Source organism: Ambystoma mexicanum, chromosome 1q, assembly GCF_040938575.1.
Source record: "Ambystoma mexicanum isolate Mex_15411 chromosome 1q, UKY_AmexF1_1, whole genome shotgun sequence".
NCBI lineage: Eukaryota > Metazoa > Chordata > Amphibia > Caudata > Ambystomatidae > Ambystoma > Ambystoma mexicanum.
In genome coordinates this window covers 916,425,404-916,442,067 of record NC_090922.1, presented here as the reverse complement: position 1 = coordinate 916,442,067, position 16,664 = coordinate 916,425,404, and positions in this window count along the sequence as shown.

Sequence of the window (16,664 nt, the reverse complement as noted above, 5' to 3'; positions counted from 1 at the left end):
AAAGGGAAGGACCTCTCTACTTTCTCCTACTTTATCACAGGAGTAGTTTGCAGTCAATATTTCATGATGTTTGCATTCAGAAGTCGTTCTGCTCAGTTTTTAGGCAGTTACACACTGGGTTCGGTTTCCTCATGCCCAGGACTGGCAGCCCAGACATATCGCCCTGGAATCCGATCTGGTAGAACGATTCCAGATAAACTCCTTCTCTTTTGTCTGGGCTGCCTGAGGACACTTCCGACCAATCACATATTCAGTCCCTTTGGATCTCAACAGGTTTAATAAGGAATCTGCCAATTCTTCTAGAAATTGTTTACACAACCCATATATACACCGCCGTCCTCCAGTAGACCCATACCCACTCTAACTCGCACTATCAGAAACATACCTCTTTCTGGCTACATCACCCCCATATCTGTCCAAAAACTGTAACCACTTTCCCTTTCGCCTGTTCTTATCGCCACTCCTCTTCTCTTTTCACACTAAAGTCAAGTAATTTGTCAAGTAATATGCCCAGTTACCTTCGGGTTTCGCACGCTATGTAAATGGATATATAAATAAATAAACAAATAGATACATACATACATACATACATACATACATACATACATACATACATAAATAAGTTCTGGTCAGTCTTGGTAGGGACATAGTACTCTTACTTCCCGGAAAATGCAGGCTCTCTGAGACCACGAAAATGGTAATTTGGAACAGTATTAAAGCTTCAAAGTAGAAGATAAAATTTAGCAACATGTTTTGCCCTTGATTAATGTAGATGTACCCTGGATGCTATTCACAGTTAAAACTAAAGGGAGTAACTGAAGGAATTAGTGTTTATTCCCACCTTGTATTACGTGCGCTGCGCCTGATGTATGTGCTGCAAGCGTGGCACTGAGGGCGAATTTCTCTATATACACCGGCACATTTTTAGGTGTCCACGGAATGTTGCAAACACGCGTGGAAGGCAATGTGTACCATCTTATTGAGACATCCACTTCAACCAACATTGGAGTACCCACTTCTGCAGCATTGAAAATAAGAACATGGTGCATTTGGAAGGTGTCTTTTTGTAAAGTGCAGATTACATTTAGAGTGTCATAACTTGATCTACTCATTGTGGGGATAATCAGTATGAATGCAAAGCGTTCTGAACACCTTTTCTGTAAAGAATGTTTGGGATGGAATTTTAAATGACATCAGCTTGATGGGAGCTACGGTAAAAATCCAAAAATATGGGCATAGTCTACAATGGCATGAGAGAATATGCTTGAATCCAATGATCATACCGGTGGCACCAGTGGCCCCAGTGGTGATTCACCAACACCAACAGTGGAGAATTGGAGCATTTGAGGGTCTAGAAACTCTTGCAATTGCAAGTAATTGCAGTGACTAGGCACTCCGGTCTGCAACCTTTGACTCTCCAGCTGTTGTAGGCTACATCTCTCATCAGCATTAGACATCTTAGTTAATGGGAGGAGGGCATGAGAGTCGAAATCCGAAACATCTGGAGAGCCAAACAAAGCCTTTCGATTCCCATTACATTTTCGAATGGCCACCATTGAATGGGAGAAGGGGCTATGTGTAGGTCTTTCTCCCCCTTCCATGGCGGCCATCATCTTTGTTGAAATAGTTTTTGCCTCTTTCAAATGGCCACCATGGAAAGGGAAACGGGACTACACATAGGGCCTCATTACAAGGTTAGAGGTAGCCATGCCGGTTTTACTGGCAAGGCTACCTTCAAACTTGCATATGGGTCCAGCACTCACAAATGGGCAATTACCAGGCTATTCTGGCCCAGCCGAACCTGGTAATTGCCCTTTCGAGGTGCCGGGCCCGGTACATCTCCATTCCCATTTGAGCCCCATACGGCTCAATGGGAATGGGGAGGGTGGTAGCATGTACTGGTTAATGACGGTACCGGTGCCACCATCATGTTCTGCTTGTGGGTGCCTGTACGGCCACCAGGTCAGACCTGGTGGCTGCAAGGGCACCCATGAGCAGAACTCCTAGTATAGCGGTACGGTAGCAACAGTGCCGGTAGCGATACTGACACCATTGTTGCCTTACCGCCATACTTGTAATGAGGCCCATAGTCTCTTATCTTCGTTCCATGGTGGCCATCTTCTTTGTTTGCTTTATTCCTACTCTTATGAATGGCCACCATAGAAAGAGAGAATGGACTATGTATCCCATTCCATTGGGGTCATCTTTTTTTTCAGTTGCTGGAGCGTTTGTCAAATGAAAAAAGAAACTATTAGTAATGGTCTCCGGGGCATTACCTGAAGCTGTAAGGCCACCCCAGCTCGGGGCTAATTGCTTAATTATGCACGTTTCTCTCTTGCAGAAAGACCTTTGACAAAGTATGTGCCAACACTGGATAGTGGTGGCAATTTCATCAATTAAAAAAAAAGTTCAACTTTTAAAAAAGTTGTTCACATTATTTAGGCTCACCGAATAAAACTGCAGTGTGTGATACTGTTTCCAAAGCCTAGTGAAAGGTGCATATGAAGAGACAAAGTGACATTGTCAGTAATATTCAAAAGGCATATACTAGTTTAAGACCATGACAACATCAGATAAAAGGGATCTCTATGATGCTGAAGTACGTAAAACTAAATGTCACCTGCGGAAAGAGCTGCTGGATTTAAAAGTAAGCACAGATACTATGTACGAACTAAACAAGGAATCAGAAGGTTTAAAAATAAATACAGGAATTGGCATCACAGAAGCTTGCATTTGGGTCTGACGCCAAATTGGCAACATATGCTCGAGACGCTAAATAGTGGGAATGCTATCCCGATGTGGCAAGTGTTAACTTTAGCCAGGGGTCCTCCATCATTGGTAAATTTGAGCCCGATCTCAGCGGTGAGCTGGATGTCTTTTATTGAGGAAATAATGTCATATTTGGGGGTCCGTGAGGAAGTATTGACACCAGGTCACCGTGAATGACCTATTGAATTTAGTATTAAGAATCTATATACCCATATAAAGATTCTTTATATGGGTACATAGAATATTATTATTCTTTCCTCCCCTCCCTCTCTCCCCTGCTAATAGCACAGTAGCTTGACTGGTGTGCAGGGCCCTTATACATCCTCGGGGCCCTGAGCTCCCACATCCTATCATCCCAGCTGCTGTCTATGCTCTGCACTTGCCTCGTCTCACCCTCCTCCACTGGAGGATGCACTTACCTTTCTTCATACCACTTCACCTGCTGCTCTACATTAGCACCACAGCACCTATAATTGTGAGTGCTGGAAACAGGCACTACTAATTTGTTATTGCTGAAATGTTCAGTTCTTTCGATACATCTTCCTTAAATTGGTCATTCTTTTAAATGTGGTGCAGACCCACTAATATGTGCCACTGTACTGGACTTGCCAAAGTGCAAAAAATATATAGAGACCTAGGCTTATTAGCCTTCGGTGTGGGTGGAACACCCTGATATCCACTAAGTGGTTATGACTACATGTCTTTATAACAAATTATTTTATAGCGAATTGCCATGTAACAAAAATGATATAATGAAAAATATAACAAATGTATTTTTTTCTGAGGGAGTTCCCCTTCCAAACCAATGTTTCCACTGCTAAAAACCCACCCACAGTTTCCACACAAGATTTATCCCTTTACCCCACCCCACATACATTTTCATAATTTTTTCGTTATATAATTTCCGTTATAAACATTGCTTACCTGTGGGTATAATTTGTAGCTCAAAAACCTTAAATTTATATTTTAATTTCTCCATGTAATTCCTTTTATAAAGAATAGCTCTTGGTGTCTTTTGTTTTTCATATACAGTTTAAATTAGTTTCATTTGAGCGCAAATAAAGGTTTTGCCAATGCATTGGGGACTCATAATAGTCCTTCATTAGGGCTTGCAATTCTCATCTGACCTGTCTTTGTTCAGAGCCAGTAGGTGGCGCTCTGCCTAAATTCGCTGTCAGTTGTAGCAAATCTTTGTATTCAACTTCTGGTCCTGCCGCACCAAAAGAGACTATCCATACTCCTCTCTCCTCTGAACTTGCACGTTCTGAACACTCACAAGGCATAGTTGGCTTGTCTTCCCCTCCTCATTGTCTCTTCTTACTTTGTTGTATTTAATTATTTAATCATTGTTGTAATTACATTGTCTATCATCCCTTGGCCCCTCCCTGTTGCCTTGTGCATTCTTATAAACAGTATTTGCTTCCTGTATAAGCACCTAAAAAGTGAACAATATCTATATTTAAAGAACTCCTGGGCCCCTGGATCGAACCGTTTGTCTGTGGCTGTTCTAAAGGGTGACCCCTACAATTTGACAGTTATTTTATGTACTTTATTCCAAAATGTCAGTGGGGCCCTTGTGGTTCCAGTGTATTGTACAACAGCAATCTTGGTTCTGGTATTTAAAGCCAGCGACTGGTAATTGCCCGAAAATTATATACTATTATCTCCATTGGACATAACTGGAAATGTACTGGACATCTGCAGATTTGGGTCTCCACTAAAAATATTCTCCATCAGTTTCAGACAGGATTTAGATTAGGTTTGAGAATGTCTCACAATATAAGATTATTGGATACTATTGTTACGCAGGCGCAACAGAGTGGCAGCCCATTAGTATACATAACGTATGTGGATTTTCGGTCAGCTTTCGAACAAGTAAACCGCAGCACTTTATGGAACAAAAAGAGGGCATGGGGGTCCCCTGGCTGTTTATTGGAGGGTTCATGGCATTACACTATCATACTACTGCATGCATTCGACTGGGAGATGATGGACTTTTGCCCAAATCGATGAGAAAAGGCAGAGGAGTCAAGCAAGGATGTATGCTGGCTCCCCTGCTTTTTATCATTTATATTTCTGATTTGTTGCCATGTGTGATCGAAAACGCCAAGTTTCCACCTAAGATCGGCAACTGTACTTTATCTGAGATGTTGTACGTGGACGACCTTGTAATATTTGACCAGATTTTCACAGGGATGACATCAATGCTTAATGGTTTGGGCTGTTATGCGACAGCCAGTGGGCAGTCCATAAATTTGAGTAAAACAAAAGCCATGCTGATCTCGGCAAGGAAGTTAATGAGACCACTGCTAGACACTAGTCTAGGTTGCATTGACTATGTTGACTCATACAAGTACCTTGGGTTTGAAAGAATTCAAGGCCAGGGTAGATTGTGATAATCAAGTTTAAATCCAGGAAAGCCATAGAGTTTATTGGTTTGATGAGTAGATTTGTGAAGGTACATGCAGGTTTTTCCTTAAGGGCAGTTTTCCCTCTTTATAAGCAATGGTTTTGTCTGGCGGTCATGTATGGGTTAGAGGCCCTAGTGCTTAAGTGTCTGAAATGGTTGGATAGAAATATTAGGCTCAACATTACCCTTACTGAAGCATGCTCTTGGCCAGACCACTTCGTCAATATGACAGTCATATCCATGCCTCAACTGCCCAATAGACAGCCCTCCAAACCTCTAAAAATAACCAGCAGAAACCTCAAAAGGGTCAGCCTTGAGGCTCTTGATAAATGCTTGAAGCTAATCATGGAGCTTACCCAGGACTGAGAGTCGCCATAAGCTTTAGTAGATTCTTACAACACCCACCTCATTTATCTTTTGGATGAGGTTGCCTCCCTCAGACAGAAAACAGTGAAGGACACCCCTGGAAAACAGTGCTTGTTTACTCCCTTGCTGGCCCAAACAAAACAAGAAAATAGAACACTAGAAAGGGCATGGGTCAAAAACCTGTCTAGGGAGAATAAAGAGGCTTGGACACACACTAGCGCCATTTATAATCACCTAATCTGTAAGGAAAAAAAAGACTTATTTAATATAAAAATCGAGACGGCCAATAATCAACCTAAGTAGTTGTTTGAAATGTACTGCTGCCTAGAAAAACCTATGGTGCAACCCCAGCAATTTGTCAAAATATGGGTACGATCCTTGTAGAAATGCGCTTTGACCTCTGAGAGATAGGTCCAAAGGCAAGCTGCGTACTCCTATTCCATGGACCACCTGTAAGGGCCTTGAATAAAGTGAATAGTGAGATATGGTTGGGAATGGAGTATCTATGCTCTGCCTCTTCAAATTAGGAAATGTCTATTTAACTTTGAGAATCAAATAATCAAGAAAGTCTTTAAATAGTTTTTCAAGAAATATTAGAAGAGGCACGCCTCCAGATAAAGTGCGTACAAGGCCTTTTTACGCATGAAAATCTTGTAAATACGACAGCTTTATTATTTTCCTGGGTACATTTACCCAGAGGTTTAGAGCAGAGGGCAGTGCAAAGGTCAGGTTACTTGACAGAAACCAGAAGGCTTCTTTTGATTTGTATCTGAATGGATGTTATTGCAAGCCACCTCTGAAACAGAATGCAATTCTCTGAAACCTGCACTGTGCATGTTTTCCTAGAATTTTAGGATTGTATAATTAACAAGATGGAAAACTATGTTGCAATTGAGAATTCCTATTTGTTAACAAATTGTGCTTTTTTTTCCAGTGAAAGCAAACCAGTATTGCACAATTGTATTTTTCAGAGTTCCGATGCTGTGTGCATAATCATGCGGAGGCAGATCATTTTTACACTTATAATTTAATTTACACTCTAATTATAAAAACAGTGTGTAAAATGAGGATTATGCACAGTCTTGTTTACATCCATTCAACCTTGCAGTCAATGGGGTACATTACTATAAATGGTCAGTGGCAGCAGAGTCTTTGCTCAAGGGTGAGTGATTGCCATTACACTGATCACAGGTTTTCTAGCATCTCAAATCTTCAGGACTACAATTAAAACATCCAAAACCTGACTCTCCAGGAAGTTCAATCGTTGTTCAAAAACAAAAAAATGATATTTACATTGGTAATTGAAATAGAAACTCAGCAAAAACTGTCCAATAAGATACCTCAGCCGGTTGAGCACTCGTTGCTGCAATCTGTGCGTGATCTGTATGTTGCGGTTTCGAATCCCGGCAAGTCCAACTCAGCCTTTGACCATTCGAGGTCGATAAAAGAGTACCGACTTCGGTTTGCTGGAAATTGTGATAAATATGTTCTATATACAGCGCTTTGCCAAAAGAGCTATATAAATAACCATTTGACCACTAGATTAGATATAGAATTTAGCATGGAGTCCTCGCCTCTCTGCACTGTTGCATCATAACACTGGCATACCATTAGGTAGTAATAGCTCCATGTAATTAGGACTTTCATTAAACTTCAAAAGACAATTCTGCTATCGAATCTCAAAACACACAATACAATTCATATTTGCATTACTATATAATTGGCTAGGTTTTTGTGATTTCAACATTTAAATATATACAGGAGAGATCAAATGGTCAGAAATAATGAAAAGTGTATTATGTCACAATGTTATGTTATGTTATGTTATTTTGCACTTATATAGCGCCTTATATACCATTGTTATGGTCTGAAGGCGCTGGTAGGTTGAACGCCCTTGGGAACCGAAGTCCTGGTCAGTAGAGGGAGTAGAGAGAGTCCAAAGGTGCGTGTGCGCACCAGGTATGTGTGCAGCTGGTGCGGAATTTCTGTGGCAGCTGCTTCCTAGCGGTAGGTGTGGTGGCTGATAGATCAGGAGTATGTGTTCGATCTGGCCGGAATTATCCAGACTGAGAGTGGCAGCATTAGGCCTGAGGAGAATGCTTGGATGGGGGTGTGAGACCAGCAATGTTTACTTAGAGTGATGGGGAGTGAGCGGCAGATGTTGATATGAGAACAGTTATACCGAATGGTGTCATAGTATCTCTGTGTTCTAGTTGAATGGTGGTGTAAGGAGAGAGTAAGCGTGGGGTGTGATAAGAGGTATGCATCCACACTCAGCCTCTCTCCACACTTAGCGCCTCTCCACACTCAGCGCCTCTCCACACTCAGCACCTCTCCACACTCAGCGCCTCTCCACACTCAGTGCCTCTCCACACTAAGCGCCTCTCCACACTCAGCGCCTCTCCACACTCAGCGTCTCTCCACACTCAGAGCCTCTCCACACTCAGCCTCTCCACACTCAGCCTCTCTCCACACTCAGCCTCTCTCCACACTCAGCCGCTCTGCTCGTTCTTCCCCTTTGTACTCTCTTCTGCTCTGCAGGCTCTCAAACTCTCTTCCGTTCTCTTCACTCATCATTTCCCCACGCCCCTCTGCTCTCCATACTCAGCTGTTCTCCACATTCAACCATTCTCTATACTCGTCCGCCCTCCCCACTCATTCGCTCTCCGTACTCGTTGGTTCTCTGTACTCATCCGCCCTTCATACTCATCGGTTCTCCATATTCATCCGCCAACCGCATTAATCCTCTACACTCGTCCACACTTAACAGCTCTCAACACTCATCCGTTTTCCAGACTCATCTGGTCTCCGCACTCATCCGTTCTTCGTACTCATCCGTTCTCTACACTCATCTGCCCTCTACACTCATCCGTTCTCTACACTCATCTGCCCTCTACACTCATCCGTTCTCCACACTTTTCTGTCCTCTACACTCATCCGTTCTCCACACTCATCTGCCCTCTATACTCATCGGTCCTCCACACTCATCCGCCAACCGCCTTAATCCTCTACATTCGTCCACATTCGTCCGCTATACAGCCTCTTCCGCTATACAGCCTCTTCCTCTCTCCACACTCTTCCTGTAACGCTCACCTGATTCCCGTAGAGGCGCCGGTCTTGACTGGGCGTATACCGTATCTTCAAAGGTGATGTGTAACACACGGCTGGCTCTTTGGGCTGGACCTCTGTGCACTGTATGTCTGACTCGAAGGGTAAGATGTCTGCAGATAGAAAATATGGGATTAAGGAACTGGGTTATTGAATGTCTCTCTCTTCTTCCCTTTCTCTTCTCCTGTAGAACCCCAAAGGTTAACGCTCTCACCTTAGGTAAGTGAACGCTGTGCTCTCCATCTGCCTCGGGGCAGGGTGCTGTAACCAGTTTCTTCACTGGATAAGGGGAGCAGGCCTCTTGACTTCAGAGGACTGCTGTCCGTCGTTTACTGCACGAACGGTAAGTTTCGAGTAATTCTAATGTCTTTAAAGTCTTTAGTAATGATGTCTCTTGTTTTGCAGGGTTCCGGCGATGGCGGATGACGGGCTGAAGTGAGTTGAAGATGGAGCCCGTGTGATGAATAGAAGCGCCTGGAAGCACGTAAGTAAGCGCTTGTTGCCTGCTTCACGATGCGCTCTAACTGTCTTTTTATTTTGCAGGTACAAGTTCGGAGCGGCTGCAGGGTGCCGGAATACCCACTGGGTTAGATGTGGAAAGGAGTAATGGCACGTGAGTATTAAAGTTCCCCAATGTCTTTAAACGCACCTTGTTTTGTTTTTCAGATGCGGGATGCAGCGCCGAAGGCCTCCGGAGCGTGCGAAGAGTTGGTAAGCTTTTGTCTTTCAGATGCCGGAATGCAGTGTGAAGACCTCCGGAGCGCACGAAGAGCAGGTAAGCCTTTGTCTTTCAGATGCCGGAATGCAGCGCGAGGCGTTGGTGACAGCCGATGGACCAGGTAAGTGAAGAGCTGTCACTGAAGACCATAATGCTAACCTGTTCTTTCTTGTCTTTATAGGTGTTGCTGAAGACTGGATTCAGGATGGTAAGCCTTTTTCCTTAGGCCCAGGATCAGATGCAGAAGACACGATGAGCGTTCTGCTGCAGAGGATGCAGAATAACGCAAAGCAAGATTCATCCATCGGGTGTGGTTTAAATAGCCTCCTGTAGTGCTTAGGTGTCTCCTTCCACAGCCACGCCTAGGTAAGAAAAGAGTTCCTGCTTTCCAGAAGAGTTCCAGTGTTCTGAATCTAGGGAGTGGCTCCTGCCCCACCCAACAGGAAAAGTAGTTCCAAACAGAAGAGGATCAGAGGCTCAACTGGCAGGCAAGTAAGCAGCATGGTCTGCTGCAGGTAAGTCCACCCAAGCATTATGAGCCTGGCGCTTCCAGCGCTGGGACTGGGCATATTTATGAGCCTGGTGCCACTGGCGCCAGGACTGGGTCCAAAAGGTCCCAATTGGGACTGGTTGGCACTCGGAACCTGGGTTATGGATCTGCTTCCAAGGGAGTTGGGAAAACCCTGACCTTTTGGAAGCAGAGATCATGACAGTACCCCCCCTCAAGGCCCCTCCCAAACCGGGCTTCTCCGGGGGTTTTGGCTTGTCAGGAAATGTTCGGTGAAATCTTTTGATTAGGCGAGGAGCGTGGACATATTCAGCAGGTTCCCAGGATCTCTCTTGGGGGCCGTAGCCTTTCCAGTCAATTAGGTAAAATAGTTTAGATTTGGAGATCTTGGAGTCCAGAATGCTTTTGACTTCAAACTCGAGTTCTCCATCAACTAGGATAGGTTTTGAAGATTTAGTTAGTCGGGTTTGAGGTTGCACGGGTTTTAATAGATAGACGTGGAAGACCGGATGTATCTTCATGTGCGGGGGCAAGTCCAACTTGACCGCTACTGGGTTTACTATGGTAGTGATGGAATAGGGACCAAGGTATCTTGGGTTGAATGTACGTGGCCCTTTTAGAGGTAGATATTTGGTGGATAACCAGACTTGATCCCCTACTTGATATTGAGGGGCTTCCTTCCGATGTTGATCTGCTCCTTTCTTGTATTGTTCTTTAGCCCTTTGAAGGTGAGAAACAGCTTCCTTAAAGGCTTGGGTGATTGTAGAATGCAGGTAGTCTACTGCTGGTGTTTCAAGATCTTGGAGGGGATCCAACTCCGAGGTTCGAGGGTGACTGCCGTACAAAAGAAAAAACGGGGTTTTCCCAGTTCCCGAATGGACAGAGTTATTGTAGGCATATTCGGCTATCCAAAGGATGTCTTTCCAAGTTTTTTCAGTTTGTTGCAGCATGCAGCGTAAATACTGTTCCAGAGTTTGATTGGTCCTCTCGGTTTGTCCGTCGGTCTGAGGGTGGTGACTGGTCGATAGTCTCACATCAATTTGAGCCGACCGACAGCAACTTCGCCAAAAATGAGAAATAAATTGACTACCTCGATCCAAAAATAGAACCGAAGGAAAACCGTGCAGTCGGACGATGTTTTCGAGAAATTCTCGGGCCAGAGTTGCTGCTGTTGGCAAGCCTTTGAGCGGAATGAAATGCGCCATATTGGAGAATAAGTCCACGATTACTAGAATCGTATTGTATCCGGAGCATGGAGGTAGATCGGTGATGAAGTCCATAGAAAGCGTATGCCAAGGGCGAGGTGGGATGTCAATAGGGCGTAAGAGGCCTGCTGGTCTTTCCTTTTGACTCTTGTTTTGGGCGCATACTCCACAGGACATTATAAAGTCTCTGATATCTTTTTTCCAAGACGGCCACCAGAAGTAGCGCTTGATCTTTTCTGAGGTCTTGGCCATACCGGGATGTCCTTCCATTAAAGAATCGTGATAACAAGAGATTACTTTTTTCTGTAAATCTGTGCTGGGTAGGTATAATCGTTCTTGGAAATACAATAAGTTGTCCTTTACTGCAAAGTCCTTTCCCTGCAGATGCCAATTCTGTATGTCTGCTGGAGTTACAAGTTGCCTGGCTTTATCCTTAACTTCCTCTATGGATTCTGTGGCGATTACACCCAGAATTCTTTGTTCGGGAATGATTGGTACAGGTTTAGGGTTGATCAAGTGTTCTTCCACTCCCATCCGAGAAAGGGCATCAGCTTTACCGTTCTTTGTACCAGGTCGATAGGTAATTATGAAGTCAAACTCGGCAAAGAATAATGCCCAACGGAGTTGTCTAGAGGATTGGGCTTTTGCGGTTTTCAAATATTGCAGGTTTCGGTGATCCGTAATCACAGTAACGGTGTGTCGGGCCCCCAGCAGATAATGCCGCCAAGCCTTAAAGGCAGACTTGATAGCCAGACGTTCCTTGTCAGTAATCGTGTAATTGATTTCAGGAGGCGAGAATTTGCGGGACCAAAATGCCACGGGATGCAACTGATTGGTTACCGGGTCCTTTTGTGATAGAACTGCCCCCATGGCAAGGCTTGAAGCATCAGTTTCCACGATGTAGGGGAGTTCGGGGCGAGGGTGTTTTAAGATTGGTGCAGAGATAAATTTAGTCTTCAAATCCTGGAAAGCTTGTTCCGCCTCGGTAGACCATTCAAAACGTTTGTTTTTCTTTAACAAGGCAGTGATGGGCTGGACTATTCGAGAGAATTCGGGGATAAACCTGCGGTAAAAGTTAGTGAAGCCTAACATGCTTTGCACACCTTTTACGGAGGATGGTGATGGCCGTTTGAGAACTGCATCGACCTTCTTTGAATCCATACGCACTCCGCCAGGTGATAATATGAATCCCAAGAATTCAACTTCAGTCACGTTGAAAACACATTTTTCCAACTTAGCGAAAAGTTTGTGTTGACGCAATCTTTCGAGGACCATTTTCACGTGTTTCCGATGTTCAGATTCCGATGAAGAATAAACGAGGATGTCGTCAATGTAAACAACAACACACACATCTATGAGCTCTCTGAGGACATCGTTCATAAAATATTGAAAGGCGGCCGGGGCATTGCAAAGTCCGAAGGGCATGACCTGATATTCAAATAGCCCATACTTGGTGCGGAAGGCCGTCTTCCATTCATCGCCCTCTTTTACTCGTACCAAGTGGTAAGCTCCTCTAAGATCCAGCTTTGTATATATGCATGCTTTTCTGACTTGGTCCAGGAGTTCAGGGATCAAAGGTAACGGATATCTATTCTTAACGGTGATCTGGTTCAGGGAGCGATAATCTATACAAGTTCTAAGGTCTCCTTCCTTTTTTGGAACGAAGAACAAAGCTGAAGAAGCAGGGGACTTGGAAGGACGAATAAACCCATTTGCCAGGTATTGATCTAGGTATTGTCGAAGGTGAAGGTTCTCAGGCTCGGTGAGGGCATAAATTCTACTACAAGGAGGAGTAGATCCAGGTATCAGGTCTATCTGGCAGTCATAAGACCTATGAGGAGGTAGAGAGTTAGCCTGATCCTTCCGGAAAACATCTTGGTATTCTAGGTATTCGGGAGGTAACTGGGGAGTCTCTGAAGAAATTGCTGCCAGTGCAACACCAGGTGGAGGGTGACAAGTAGAGACACATTCTGGAAACTGGACCGTTCTTGCTCGCCAATCGATCAGAGGATTGTGTTTCTCTAACCAAGGTATTCCTAGAATAATCTGAAACTGAGGGGCCTTGATCACATCGAACACGATCTTCTCATGGTGTCCATCTTGACTTACTAGCGTCACCTCTTGAGTGGTATGCGTTACTGGCCCGGAGGCTATCTCCGTACCATCCACCGTAGTAATGACGTCCTTTACAGCCTTGGGACAAAGAGTTAGATTCATCCTCAAAACCATTTCATGATCCACATAATTGCCGATGGCACCGCTGTCGACGTAAGCTTCAATTGCATGTAATCGATCCGGATTATCAGGGCTAATGAGGACCATAGGTATCACGAAATGCGAGGTCACGGAACTGGTTTTCACGCTCGGCAAGAGGACCTCTATTCTTGTTGGGCGAGGTCGTTTCCCTGCTCAGAGTTTGTAACTTTGGTAACTGCAGCTCCTACTGCCTTCTTGGCAGGTTTCACCGGACAGTCTCGAAGAAAGTGCCCTGAGTTTCCGCAATAGAGGCATAATTGCAACTGTTTTCTCCTTTCCCGCTCCTTTTGTGTTAGAGGACCTTTCAGACCCCCTATTTGCATGGGTACCCCGGAGTCTACTCCTTTGGAAGGAGTTGGCGGTTTGGAAAATACTCGAGCATCAAACTTGGAACGATCGGCCTTCCTGTTCTGCAGTCTGTGATCTATTTGAACGACTAAGTCTATATAGTCCGAACAATCTTGTGGGGGATTCACTACTTGGGCTAACATATCTTTGAGCTCTCCACGTAGACCTCTATAAAACAGCGTAATCCTTTTGTCCTCAGGCCATTGAGTTTCCACTATCAGTCTGTTGAAAGACGCAATATAAGCCAAAAGGTCTTGATTACCTTGTCGCAACGAAAGAAGCTCATTGTCCAAGGCCTGCCCCTGTGAATGTCTTGCGAACAGTTTTTCCATACTGAGCTGAAAAGCTTGAAAATCATGGAGGACCGGATCATCTTGATTAACTAGAGGGATCGACCAGTCTGCCGCATTGCCACTAAGGTACGAAAGCACGAAAGCTACTTTAGCTTGATCAGTTGGAAAGGCTGCTGGCCGGCATAAGAAATGCAACCGGCACTGATTGATAAATACTGCAAACCTCTTTGGGTCACCAGAAAATCGTTCGGGCGGAGCCAGAGGTACATTCCCAGGTAGGTTGATCTGCACTGGATTCATAGAGGATGTAGAAGGAAGATTTCCCCCAGATGCGGGTAACGGGGTCTGTCCGGCTTGTGACTGTAGCAATTGTCTAGCGAGATCATCTGTTTGCTCCTTGGAAATAATCAGTTCCCTTCTTAGAGCGTTCGTTTCCTGACGGGCTGCATGCACTTCTGCCCTTAGTTCCCCAAGTAACTGGGCTAGCTGGACGGTATCCGAGGTTTCCATGGCGCCTGGACGGGAGTTTTGTGGTAGGCTTTGCGTTCTGTAACGCTCACCTGATTCCCGTAGAGGCGCCGGTCTTGACTGGGCGTATACCGTATCTTCAAAGGTGATGTGTAACACACGGCTGGCTCTTTGGGCTGGACCTCTGTGCACTGTATGTCTGACTCGAAGGGTAAGATGTCTGCAGATAGAAAATATGGGATTAAGGAACTGGGTTATTGAATGTCTCTCTCTTCTTCCCTTTCTCTTCTCCTGTAGAACCCCAAAGGTTAACGCTCTCACCTTAGGTAAGTGAACGCTGTGCTCTCCATCTGCCTCGGGGCAGGGTGCTGTAACCAGTTTCTTCACTGGATAAGGGGAGCAGGCCTCTTGACTTCAGAGGACTGCTGTCCGTCGTTTACTGCACGAACGGTAAGTTTCGAGTAATTCTAATGTCTTTAAAGTCTTTAGTAATGATGTCTCTTGTTTTGCAGGGTTCCGGCGATGGCGGATGACGGGCTGAAGTGAGTTGAAGATGGAGCCCGTGTGATGAATAGAAGCGCCTGGAAGCACGTAAGTAAGTGCTTGTTGCCTGCTTCACGATGCGCTCTAACTGTCTTTTTATTTTGCAGGTACAAGTTCGGAGCGGCTGCAGGGTGCCGGAATACCCACTGGGTTAGATGTGGAAAGGAGTAATGGCACGTGAGTATTAAAGTTCCCCAATGTCTTTAAACGCACCTTGTTTTGTTTTCAGATGCGGGATGCAGCGCCGAAGGCCTCCGGAGCGTGCGAAGAGTTGGTAAGCTTTTGTCTTTCAGATGCCGGAATGCAGTGTGAAGACCTCCGGAGCGCACGAAGAGTAGGTAAGCCTTTGTCTTTCAGATGCCTGAATGCAGCGCGAGGCGTTGGTGACAGCCGATGGACCAGGTAAGTGAAGAGCTGTCACTGAAGACCGTAATGCTAACCTGTTCTTTCTTGTCTTTATAGGTGTTGCTGAAGACTGGATTCAGGATGGTAAGCCTTTTTTCTTAGGCCCAGGATCAGATGCAGAAGACACGATGAGCGTTCTGCTACGGAGGATGCAGAATAACGCAAAGCAAGATTCATCCATCGGGTGTGGTTTAAATAGCCTCCTGTAGTGCTTAGGTGTCTCCTTCCACAGCCACGCCTAGGTAAGAAAAGAGTTCCTGCTTTCCAGAAGAGTTCCAGTGTTCTGAATCTAGGGAGTGGCTCCTGCCCCACCCAACAGGAAAAGTAGTTCCAAACAGAAGAGGATCAGAGGCTCAACTGGCAGGCAAGTAAGCAGCATGGTCTGCTGCAGGTAAGTCCACCCAAGCATTATGAGCCTGGCGCTTCCAGCTCTGGGACTGGGCATATTTATGAGCCTGGTGCCACTGGCGCCAGGACTGGGTCCAAAAGGTCCCGATTGGGACTGGTTGGCACTCGGAACCTGGGTTATGGATCTGCTTCCAAGGGAGTTGGGAAAACCCTGACCTTTTGGAAGCAGAGATCATGACACTTCCGCTCTCCACACTCTTCCGCTCTCCACACTCTTCCGCTCTCCAGGCTCTTTCGCTCTCCACGCTCTTCCGCACTCCACGCTCTTCTGCTCTCCACGCTCTTCCGCTCTCCACACTCTTCCGCTCTCCACACTCTTCCGCTCTCCACACTCATCGGCCAACCGCATTAGTCCTCTGCATTCGTCCACACTCACCCGCTCTCCACACTCATCCACTCTCCACACTCATCCGCTCTCCACACTCATCCGCTCTCCACACTCATCCGCTCTCACACTCATCCGCTCTCAGCACTCATTCCCCCTCCATACTCATTGGCCCTCCACACTCATTCCCCCTCCACACTCATTGGCCAACTGCAATAATCCTCTATACTTGTCAACATTCATCCGCTCTACACAGTCTTCCGCTCTATACACTCATCTGCTCCATACACTCATCCGTTTTCTAGACTCATCCGCTCTCCATACTCATTTGCTCTCCATACTCATATGCTCACCACACTCATCCGCCATCCACACTCATCCGCCCTCCACACTCATCTGCCCTCTACACTCATCTTCCCTCCACCCTCATCGGCCCTACACACTCATCGGCCCTACACGCTCATCGGTCTTACACACTCATGGGTCCTACACACTCATCTGCCAACTGCATTAATCCTCTACATTCGTTCCTAC